The sequence below is a fragment of the Equus asinus genome, chromosome 2 (assembly GCF_041296235.1).
Source record: "Equus asinus isolate D_3611 breed Donkey chromosome 2, EquAss-T2T_v2, whole genome shotgun sequence".
NCBI lineage: Eukaryota > Metazoa > Chordata > Mammalia > Perissodactyla > Equidae > Equus > Equus asinus.
In genome coordinates, this window is record NC_091791.1 from 96,098,583 (window position 1) to 96,110,643 (window position 12,061).

A 12,061-nucleotide genomic window follows, 5' to 3' on the forward strand; every position below is an offset into this window, starting at 1 on the left:
CGTCGTGATGGCTGTTCCTTCACTGCTCTGCTGGGTGGGAGCTGCTGTTTTGTTTCCTGAATCTCCTTTCTCCAGACTCATCGTTATCTCGGCTTCTGGAGGCCCCGCTCCATCAAAAGACAGGGCATTCTGCGGCCGGCTGTCGTCCAGGGTCGCTGATGGGAATCTGACCTTTAAGTCCTTCTTCTTTGCAGGTGGCCTGCTTTTCTCTCTCCAGAGCCTGGGGCTTGTCTGCTTCCTTCTGGATGCTCTCAAGCTCTGGTCTGGGTTGGAGGCGTTCCCTGGTCCTCCTGCCCCAGCGCTTTGTGGGCCCTTTAACTTGAAGATCAGCGTTTCCGTTTAGCCGGGGAAATTTTCTTTCACCCTGAACAGGATTCTCCCCATCCTGATACATCTTTCTGGAGTGTGTGTTTTAATTGTTTGATCTTCCAGATTTGATGCACAGATCCAGCAGGCTCCTTGCTTTTATCTTCCCACCCTCCCACTGGAAATTTAAAAACAAACGTTGTCAACCTTATATTTAATATTCTGAAGCTTGCTCTTGTTTCTTGGTGGCTGTTTTTCTCGGTCCCATCAGGGCTTTTGAACAGGACATCGTGGCTGAAATGTGTGAGCTTGTCTCTGAGGAGGGATAAAAGCAGAGACTGGAGTGACTGCGCGGCACACAGCACGACTTCCCGTGCGTGGCCTGCAGCTGCATGTTCCCTGCCCAGGAGGCCGTCCTGGAGCACGCGGCATGGGGTGAAGGACAACTTCAGCTGCTGGGTCTTCTTCAAGGAGGAGTAGGAGTCAAGACTCTGTCTCAGAACTTGAGCTCAAATAGAAAAAAAACAACTTCGGAGATGTGGTGGCATCAGATGTCAGCCAAGCCGAGAACACAAAATGCCAAAAAAGATGTGTAAAAAGGAAGTAGGCCAAGCAGGGACAGCGAGGCTGAGGAGTAGGCGAGAGGCAGCCACTCTCCTCCGCGGAAGGGAGGGACCCAAAGAGGACACCCCGGAATCTCCTAGCTGGTGGAGCAAATCACTGGGCATGGGGCTGGGTCTCCTTGCTGACATCTTCGTTCAGTGACATTGACGGCATTCAACGCACCATCTTCCTCATCCATGCAGGTGGCACCAACAACATGGGCCCAGGAGAAGGTGCACAAGGAAAAGACGGAGCAGTTGACCTCAGCGACCAGGACAGGCCCAGAGGGACACGTGAGCCCTGGAGGAGGGAGGGGAGCCAGGACCTCGCCGGCCTGTTGGAATCTCGGGAGGGTGAGGGAGCCATGCCGTGAACGGGGAGAGGGGAAGTGCTCCAGCGGGCGGTGGGGGCTGGACGGGGGCCTTGGAAAAAGTGGTCTTGTTTAGAGGGAAGGTGGTGGTAGAGTCTGGGACCAACCTCTGTGCAGGGAGAGCGGACAGAGCCAACAGAGTGCCCGGGGGAAGCTGAAGGGGTACAGCAATGGGTGAAACACCTTTACCAGGTGTTCCTGTGTCACCGCTTCTTCCAATGAATCCACACAGAGAGAAGCGATTTCCAATCCCAGAGGAGAGAAGACCCCCGGGGGCGGTGGACGGTCCGCCCTGCGCGAAGAAATGAGGCTCAAGGCTCAGTCTTTGTTTCAGAGAAAATCTCACGGATTATCTTCCCAAGTTACAGAAATCCTAGGAGAATGGGACAGAGACACTAAGTTCCAGAGATGGGAATGTCCCCGAGTGGGAAATGGCAGGAAAACACCTGGGGGAAAATCTGGGAGAGATAAAGGAGTTAGTGGGATTAAAGGGTTAAAGAAGCTCAAATGGAAAAGAGAGCAGAGTCTGAAGATCAGCTGCAGGGGGTGCAGAGCAAGTTTCCTGCGGCCACTACATGACACTGCACGACCTTCGTGGCTAAAAACGATGAAAAGTATTATCTTCTGGTTCTGGAGGTCAGAAGTCTGAAAATGGGTTTAATCAAGGTGTCAGTGGGACTGGTTTCCTGTCGAAAGCCCTGGAGAGTCTGTTCCTGGCTGTTTCCACCATGTAGACATTGTCTCTGTTCCTCGGCCCACGGCCCCCTTCCACCAACGGCGTCACTCTGTCCTATGTTTCTGTTGTTGCATCTCCTTCTCTGACTTTGGCCCTCCTGACTCCCTTTCATAAGGACCCACGTGATTACGTTGGGCCCGTCCAGGTCATCGAGGATAGTCTCCCATCTCAAGACCCCTAACTTAATCACGTCTGCAAAGTCCCTTATGCCGCATAAGGTAATGTAGTCACAGGTTCCCGGATGAGGATGTGGGCACGTTTAGGGTAGGGGGGAGCTCTATTCTGCCTGCCACATGGGGTTAAGGCAGGAGTGTTAACAAAGGATGGGAGAGACAAGTACGCTTATTCACTGATGGGCAGGTGCCAGGCGAGAGGGAGACATTTCAGACGCAGGGCAGAGAGGTAATGGCTGAGGAAGCAAGCTCCCACGGAGGTGGAGCCGGGGAACAGTAATGAGCGGCCTGTGGGGGAGATCAAGCTGCCATCCAGGGGCGACTGCTCTGTGGACAGAGCTTCCTTTCCTACTTTTTCTTTCTCCCGACTGTGCCTCGGTCCCAGCAGGGTCCCACACTCAACACTCTCCAGCTTCAAGCTACCGGTGGCGTTAGTAAGGAAAAGAACAAGAAGAGATGAGTCAGGGGGACTCGGAGGTCAATTCTGGACGACCTCATTGTCCTGGGATCTTTGTCAAGCCTGTTAAATGCGATGATTTCATGTTTCAGAGTCCAGGGACATTTTTACAGAATTCAGACACTCTTTTCATGGGAGCACTTATGCATCCATTGCAGGGAAATACGAGATGGTGATCACCGTTTGCTTCTAGTTCCATTCACGATCTTTGGTTGTTACTAAGGCAGAGGAACCCGGAGGGCAGAGACCCACAGCTGAGTCCAGGCCGCCGGATGAGGAAGCTCTGATGGGTCAGAGCAGGGGAGGCGCGGTGCTCTCTCTCTCGGAGAGGCTGGATCAGGCGTCTCGACTTGCTGACTCAGTCGTTCTAGACCGGGAACCACCATGAGCAAGGCTGGTCCTAGGAGGGGATGCCTCCCTGGGTGGGGGGATCTTTGCTGGGGAGGAGATGCAGGCGGACACACAGATGGCGCGTGGTTGAACTTTCTTCAAGAGCTCTCGAGGGCTCCCTGACTGCCTCTGAGATTTGAAGCTGAAGGATGAGGTCCCAGCTGTGTGTGGGACAGGAGCCGTGGAACTGGAAGAGACCTGGTGTGTCTCAGGGGCGGGACAGGAACGTGTGGCCCAGGGAGCTGAGCCTGCTGAGAGGGCAGGAGGAAGGACAAACCACGGCTGCAGCACAAAGTCAGAGGCTCTGGGGGGCTCTGGGGGGATCAGGGTCAGTGATCTCTTAAAGGGAGAAGTGACTCAGGAAAGGATGGAGGGATGGGCACGACGTCTAGGACTGAACATTTGTCAACCTGATGCCAAATTTGTACTTTTTACAGTGAGAGTTAGAGACTCTTGGCTGATGGAGAGAGGAGGAAGGCAGGCTGGGAGCTTGACGAGGAGGCCGTGATGGTTAAAGGCACCAGAGTCTGGATTCCAAGGGGGACAAGGGTTGTCTGGGGGACCCTGACAGGGACATTTGGCCAAATCGTATAATACCTACTGTTTTCCTGTAAGATCAGGCCGTTCATTAATGTGCTCTGCTTTTTTATCTTGGAATAAGTGTAGGAAGCAGGAATGTGTGTTTCCTAGGAGAGGCTGCTCCAGAAAGAACCGGGCGGTAGCTTGTTTGTTATCATGATTCTTGTTACATGAATCGGCCAGACTGCCTTGCCCGGGAGCTTACGGCCTCCCTGAAGATTTAAGAACAGAACAATTGCTTTTGGTAACTGAGTGTCTCAGGACCATAAGTTGTCATTTTAAAGGGGCTGAAAGTTTGAGATGCGGCATCTGTCTTTCAAGAAATATGGAGGTTGCACAGCAGGGAAGGGAGAGCGAACATTCAGAATCAGACATTAAGGGAATAATCACTGTTTCAAAAAAAACACCTCCAATGTGTTATTCTCTGTTTTGTTTTCATTTGCGTCTCACTCCCCACCCTCATGTTCTTCCTGGTGGAGAGCTTCCCTCTTTGCTGTCAACTCTAAACAGAACAACAGTGACCGATGTGTTCAAAGGGATGGAGATTCTCGTCCTCTTCTGCTTCCTTCCAGCTGTACGACTTCCAGCAATCACCAGACCTTTTGAACTTCAGCTTTTTTTTTTTCCTGAGGAAGATTTGCTGTGAGCTAGTATCTATTGCCAGTCTTCCTCCTTTTTTTTTTCGTACGTGAGCCACCATCACAGCATGGCCACTGACGAATGGTGTGGTTCCGCACCCAGGAACCGAACCTGGGCCACCGAAGTGGAGCACAAGGAACTTAACCGTGGGCCACTGGGGTGGCCCTGAGCTTGAGCTTTTTAATTAGTAAAGTGAGCATAGTAATAAATGGTCATTTCTACCTTCCTCATTAGTTGTTTTGAGAACTGAGATCCTATTTGCAAGGCCACTTCTACAACTCTAGCCTGCCGTGTGGGGGAAGGGGCCACAGGGACCGCAGGAGATGGTCCAGGAGTGAGAGTCGGCGGCCGGGTCCTGAGGTGTCGCATGAAGGTCGTGTGGAGTGGGGGCATTTTTAAGTAGGAAAGTGCTGTTTTCAGGGTTGGATTTTGAGCACATTCCTTTCCGCTCTGTGGAGTGTGAATTTCAGGAGGATAAGCTGAGAGGCAAGGAGACCAGAGAGGAGATGGTGATGATAAAGACGACGAGCGTGAGGACGTGGATGTGCAGGGAGGGACAGCGAGGAGAAGTAAACTCAGGAGGTGAAATCAGGAGCGTGTGCTGACCGACTGGCTGGTGGGAGAACGGGAGAAGCAGGGGGCAGCGAGATGAGGTGGGTTCCTGCATGCGTATTTAGCAGATGGCCCCTAGTCAGAGTGGGGAAACATGGCGGGGAGAGGATTGGGAGGCACGACCGTGCATTCTGTTTAACGATGCACTGAGTTTGAGGCAAGTGGGTCGGGGAGGTGGACGTACCAGTGAGCAGTCGGATAAGGAAAGTGGAAGCCTAGGGAGGATGTCGGGGCTGAAGATGCTGGGTTGGGAGACACTGGCGTGTGGAAAGGTTTTAAATCTTGAAAATGTCCCCAGAGAAATAGAACCTTTGAAAATCAGCAGGGCAACGAGAGCCGCCAGGAGCATCAGCATTCAGGGATGTGCATTAGTTTTCTATGGTGCCTGTAACAAATTACAACAGGGGCTTAAAACAACACAAATTTATTATCTTGTGGTTCTGTAGTCTGATGCAGGCTTCCAGCCACACGGGGCTAAAATCAAGGCGTCTGCAGGGCTGTGTTCCTTTTCGGAGGCTCCAGAGGGAGAATCCACCTCCTCGCCTTTTCCAGCTTCTGGAGATGACCTGAATTTCTTGATGACTGCCTCCTTCCTCTATCTTAAAAGCCAGAAATGGTGGGTTGAGTCCTTTTTATGCTGCCATCTTGCAGGTCTCTCTTCTGTCTTTCTTTTTTTTTTTGAGGAAGATTAGCCCTGAGCTAACTACTGCCAGTCCTCCTCTTTTTTGCTGAGGAAGCATAGCCCTGAGCTAACATCGTGCCCATCTTCCTCTACTTTATACGTCGGATGCCTACCACAGCATGGCATGCCAAGCAGTGCCATGTCCGCACCTGGGATCCGAACCGGCGAACCCCGGGCCGCCGAGAAACGGAACGTGCGAACTTAACCGCTGCGCCGCCGGGCCGGCCCCTCTCTCCTGTCTTTTCAGTTTCAAGGACTCATGAGATTAGATTGGGCCGACCTGGATAATGCAGCGTACTCTCCTCGTCTCAAAGACGGCTGACTAGCAACCTGAATTGCATCTGTGAGTTTAGTCCTCTTTGGCGTGTGAGGCAGCATGTTCACAGGTTTAGGGCATGGACGTCTCTGAGGGGCCCTTACTCACCTACCACTTCTAGAGTAATCACTAAAAGAACAGAACCTGAGTGCAAAGCTTTCAAACAAGTAAAGAGAAAAACAAAATAAAGAAACTCAGCTAATCCACAAGAAGGCAAGAAAGGAATAAAAATAATAATAATAAATGATTAAGCAAAAGAAAGCTAAAAAGCAAAAAAGTAGAAAGCATAAGTAAAATGGCAGAAATACATCTTTATCATTAATCCCAACGAATGTAAATGGCATAAACCAGCCAGTTAAAAGATCAATACTGTCACATGGAATTTGAAAAACAGATCAGCCATATTTTGCTTAAAAGATGCACTTAAAATAAAAAATGAAGTTGAAAGTAAAAGATTGGGGAAAGCTATTCCACTTAAACCATATATAGGTATAGCGACATTGGACAAACCATATACAGGTGCAACTGTATCAGACAAAACAGATTTTTAGGTACAAAGCATTATTACAGATGAAGAGGATCAATACATAAGGATAAAAAATTCAAGTCATGAGGAAGATGTCACAATTCTAATCTTCATGCCCATAATTATGTAACCTCAAAATACACAAAACAAAAACTGACTGAACCACATGGAGCAGTAAACAAACTTACTATCACAGAGAGAGATTTTACCAGACTTCCCTGAGTAACACATAAAACAAATGTAAAACTCAGTGAGGGGCTGGCCCCATGGCCCAGTGGTTAAGTTTGCGCTCTGCTTCGGTGGCCCAGGCTTTTCGAAGGTTCAGATCCTGGGCGCCCACGTGGCACCGCTCATCAGGCCGTGCTGAGGCAGTGTCCCACACAGCACAGCCAGGAGAACCTACAACTAGAATCTACAACTATGTACCAGGGGGCTTTGGGGAGAAGAAGAAGGAAAAAAAAGGATTGGCAACAGATGTTAGCTCAGGGCCAATCTTTATAAAGAAAAAAAGACTCAGTAAGGATATGAAAGAACTGAGCAACACCATTTACCTGCTCATCTAACTTGTGCATATAAAACTCTGCGTCCAACAGTTGCACAAAAAATACTCTTTTCACGTACACGTGGCATATTTGTGAAAACTGACCACGGGCTACACCAGAGCTGTCCAATAGAGCTTTTCTCGATGATGGAAATGTTCCAAATTTGCAGTGATCTGGCACTAGTTTCACATGACCATGAGCAATTTAAATATGGCCAATGCAATGAGGAAACAATTTCAACTTTTATTTAATTTTAATTAACTTATATGTAAATAGCCATTGTGGCCAGTTGTTACCATATGGGGCAGCGTGGTACCAGATCATAAAGCAAGTCTCAGCACATTTTTAAGGATTCGTTACTGTAGGATCACATTCTCTGACAGTAACGAAAATTAAGTTCAAAACTCAGTATCAAAAAGATAACTAAAAAAATGTCATCTATTTGGAAATTAAGAATACTTCTAAATAATTCAGAAGTCAAAGAGGAAACCATAATGAAAACAAATGTATTTGGAGTTGAACAATAACAAAAATGAGATCTCAGAACTTGAGTTGCGGCTAAATTTGGTAGAGGGAAATTAAAAGCCTTCAATACTTGTGCAGGAAAAGAAGAAAGGCTGAAAATTAATGAGCTAAGTAACAACCTGAGTGATTCCAAGGGAATTAGAACGATGAAAACAGAATAAACCTCACAAAAGAAAATACTAAAGATAAGATAAAAATTATTTAACTGAAAGGTGAAGAGACAATAGATCAAGGAAAGTCAAAGCTTGTTGTTTGAAAATATTAATAATATTCGTAAGCCTTTGGCAATATTGATAAAGCAAAGAGAAAGCTGAGATGATATTAGAAAGAAAATGGCAACATAGCTTTCTGTACTGCAGAGATTAAAATGTGATGAGATACTGCAATGAATAACTTTGTGCTTCATTTTAAAAAATTTAGGTAAAATGGACAAAGTCATAGAAATATAATTTATTGAAACTGACTCCATAAAAACGGAAAATGTAAATTGTCCTCTAACATTTAAAGAAAGGAATCTGTAGTTAAAAATTTTCCCCAGAAGAAATATTTAAGCCCAGAGGCGTTACAAGCAGGTTCTGACAAACAATTAAGAAATATAAGCATGGACACCTGAAATTTACACAATGTTATGAAGCAGTGTGACCTCAATAAACAAACAAACAAACAAGGGACATACAGTTCTGGTCTTGCAGAAAACAGTCCCTAAAACAGAAAAAAAAGAAATTTTTCTTCCACTCATTTCATGAAGCAAGTATAACGTTGACATCAAAACCAGACAAAGACAGAAAGAAAAAGGAAAACCTCAGGCCAGTTTCAAACGTGAACTAAAGAACAAAAAATTAGCAGACTGAATCCAGCAACGAACAGAAGTGACAGTACGTCACAAGCAAACTGGCTTCATCCCGGGAACGTTAGAAGAGCTTAAGGTTAGAAATCTTGTGAATTCCGCTTCATTCAAGGATTGAAGCCGAAAGCCATGCGATCGTTTCAGTAGATGTAGGAAGAAAGGTGTGAAAAATTGAACATGTGTTCATGGTACGCTTTTAACAAACCAGGACTAGAAGGGAACTTTCTTAACCTGCTAAAGATTATCTACAAAAAACCTAGTGCCGAGATGAGTAAGCATAAATCCTGCCCTCGAGGGGCTCACAGTCAGAGGGGCACAGGAACAGTTACAACTGAGTCACACAATCTTACTTTGTTTTTGTTTTTGCTGAGGAAGATTTGCCATGAGCTAACATCTGTCGCCAATCTTCCTCTCTTTTTGCTTGAGGAAGACTGGCCCTGAGCTAACGTCTGTGCTAATCTTCCTCTATTTTATGTTGGACTCCTCCACCACATGGCTGATGAGGGGTGTAGGTCCACACCTGGGATATGAACCAGCCAACCTGGACTGCTGGAGCAGAGCACACAAACTTAACCACTACGCCAGGGGGCTGGCCCCTCAATCATTTTTTAAGTCCTCTTAACAGAGAAGAAAATGAGTCACACAAGTTAACTCAGTCGTCATATTTTAATTTATTTTTATGCAATAATAGTGCTCAAACATTCCCTTTTCTGTGACCTAACAGCATAATCCTTCTGCTCTTATTGCATTGTTTTATCTGTAATTATATCCTATGGGAAAGTTTTTAAATCTTTTGCTGAAAATCAAGCTAGACTATGAGTACGTCACTCACCTAGTCTACGTGACATTTTGACACAGATTTAAGAAAAAATCCTGGGGACATTTTGACATGATTTTAAAACCGTAATACTTTTTTTCAGTGACTCAGTATCATGGGTGCAGATGGCTCCCCAGGTACACGGGTTTGACCATCGCTGTGCTTCTCGGATAGCAGAGGCTCAGGAGCGGGAAAGGAAGGGAGTGGAGGTCACGAATGGGCAAGAGGAAGGTCACTCACGAGTGAGGGAGAGAAGGATGTCTATTGTGACCTTTATTCAGCAATAAAACCTGGCAGTTGAATGTTCTTTTGTCTAAGAGTCAACTGATAAGTCCAAACGTCAAAGTCTCTGTTCGGATCCCTGAGTTTCACTTCATTCTTGGCACAGTATTCTCAGAAAACTGGGTGAGGCCGAGGGATGGGGGAGGGGCCTCTTGAATAAGTTCCTTGATAATAAAATGCTTAAAGGTTTTTGGATGCCTTTGAAAAATTTCCATGTTTATATTTGGTCATTTTATTGTATTTTCTGAAGTATCAGCCCCCAGTTGATTTGGGGGCGGGGGGAAATCCTTCCCCACGGATAGTTTGTGAAACACTGGAATAGACTCCACGAAAATCGAGAAATACGCTTCAAGAAACGGCACCATAAAGACGAAGAGACAAGCTACACAAAGGAAGAAAACGTTTGCAACATGTGTCACTGACGAAGACATAGCATCTAAAGAGCTCATTCAAATCAATCAGAAAAATGGCAAAAAGCTTGAGGAGGCACTTCACATAAAAAGAAATCCTAACGCCCAAGAAGGCCTCCACCTCAGTCATCAGGGAAATGAAAATGAAAACCCCAATAAAAACCACACACCTGGTCACCAGATTGGCAGAAACGTAAAAGCTTCACAAACCTACGTGTTAGTGGGGATACTGTACGTTACAGAGACGCTCCACTGTTTATTGCCCCTGAGTGTCAACTGGTTACATTACTTTGGAGAAGACGTTTGCGGTGCCTAGCTAAGGAGAATGTATACATATCCCACTACCCAACAATTCCTAGGGACCCAACGGAAGTGTGTTACGTACGTGAACCAGTGACATATGCAAGGATGTTCACAGAATCATTGTTTACAGTAGCCCCAAATGAAAACAACCCAGGTGTCCATCAACAGTGGAATGTACAAATAAATCGTGGCACAGTCAGGCAGTGGAGTACTCCACAGTAGTGGTTTTCAAAGCGTGGACCGTGGACCGGCAGCATCAGCCTCACCTGGGAGCTTGTCAGGAACGCCAGTTCTAGGGTCCCACTTCAGACCTGGCGAATCAAAACTCTGGGGAGAGGCTCAGCGCTGTTGGAACAAGCCCTTCAGATGATTCGGATGCATATTAAAGATTGAGGGCCAATGGTCTACAACCATAAAAATAAGTGAATTATAGCTCTCGGCAGCAACATAAATGAGCTTCACAAACATATACTGTTGTCCTAGGGTTTTTCATGGTTTCCCCAAGGAATCGGCAGGACATTCCCGTGCACTGACTCTTCTGTAAATTCAGATATGTCTCCATGCTGTGATGGTTCTCATCTAGGTAGTCAGCCCCACCTTGGGGCCAAAGTGTCATGGTGGAGAGTGGGAGCTATGGAAATGGAGGTCACTGAAGGAGTCTCGAGATGAGGATGCCCTTTGGGCTCAAGGAATCATTCCCACTCTGACAGGAAGTCCTTGGTCAAGGCTGCGGCTGGGTTGCCAGAATCCGTGCTGGGGTTCTCCAGTTGCGTCCTCCTAGACCTGGCTGTGGTTGAAGAGAAGAAATTCTGTGGCTGAAAATTCCCAAGGGTCTGGGTGGAGGAGGTCTATGGAGACCGGATTCCCCTGGACTAAGAGATTGGCAGAGGCAGAGGCGCTGGGGATGTGCTGGGCTAACCCTGGCTCCATATCTCTGGCCTTCGGTCGTTGCTATTGTTGCTGCTGCCAAGGCAGTTTGACTTCTAGTCCCTGAGCCCCTCCTTTTGGAGAGTTTCTCCAACTTTGGCTACTGTTCCTCGCGGTAGACAGTGTGTTCTGGTGTTGCCTCCCCCGGGCCGCATGAATTCCTGACGTTCCTGTGCTCTTCACTCCTACCCTGTTTTCTCCAGGTGTTCCTTAAAGTTTAATGATTTTTTTTGAGGGTCATGAGGTAGACGTAAAAGTCAACTCTCCAAAAGTGTTGAAACAGTCTCATTAAAGCATGATGTGCCTGAGTGGCTCCCGGCCAGAGGGCAGATCTTGATGCTAAAACGCATGTTTTGTTGAACTCGTCCACCCCTATGGATTTCAACACCTTCCACACACTGTTGACTCCCAAGTCTCCATCCCTAAGCCTGTCCTCGTCTCCAGGCTCCAGATGCACACTAATTGCTCATGTGATTTTTCACTTCCTCCTAAACTAATGGATTCCCTCTCCATTGACGTCTCACCCTCTCCACCTGGCAAAGATGCTCCTACCCTGTCTTCTTCACCTCAGGGCACCATTTACTCAAGACCCAGGCCACAGGTGTCCTCTCTGGTCCCTCTAGTCTCCTTATCACCCACATTGAATGTACAAGCACATTATTTTGGTTCTTCCTTTGAAATATATATATTTTATTTTTGTTAAGGTAACTTTGGTTTATAACATTATATAAATTTTGGGTGTACGTGATTATATTTTGATTTCTGCGTAGACTACATGATGTTCACCATCCAAAGACTGATTACCATCCATCACCACACACATGTGTCCTGTCACTCCTGTTGCCCTCCTCCCTCCCCGCTTCCCCCCGGTAACCAGTCCAATCTCTGTCTCTATGTGTTTGTTTGTCGTTGTTTTTATCTTCTACTTATGAGTGAGATCATATGGTATTTGACTTTCTCCCTCTGACTTATTTCACTTGGCATAATACCCTCAAGGTCCATCCATGTTGTCACAAATA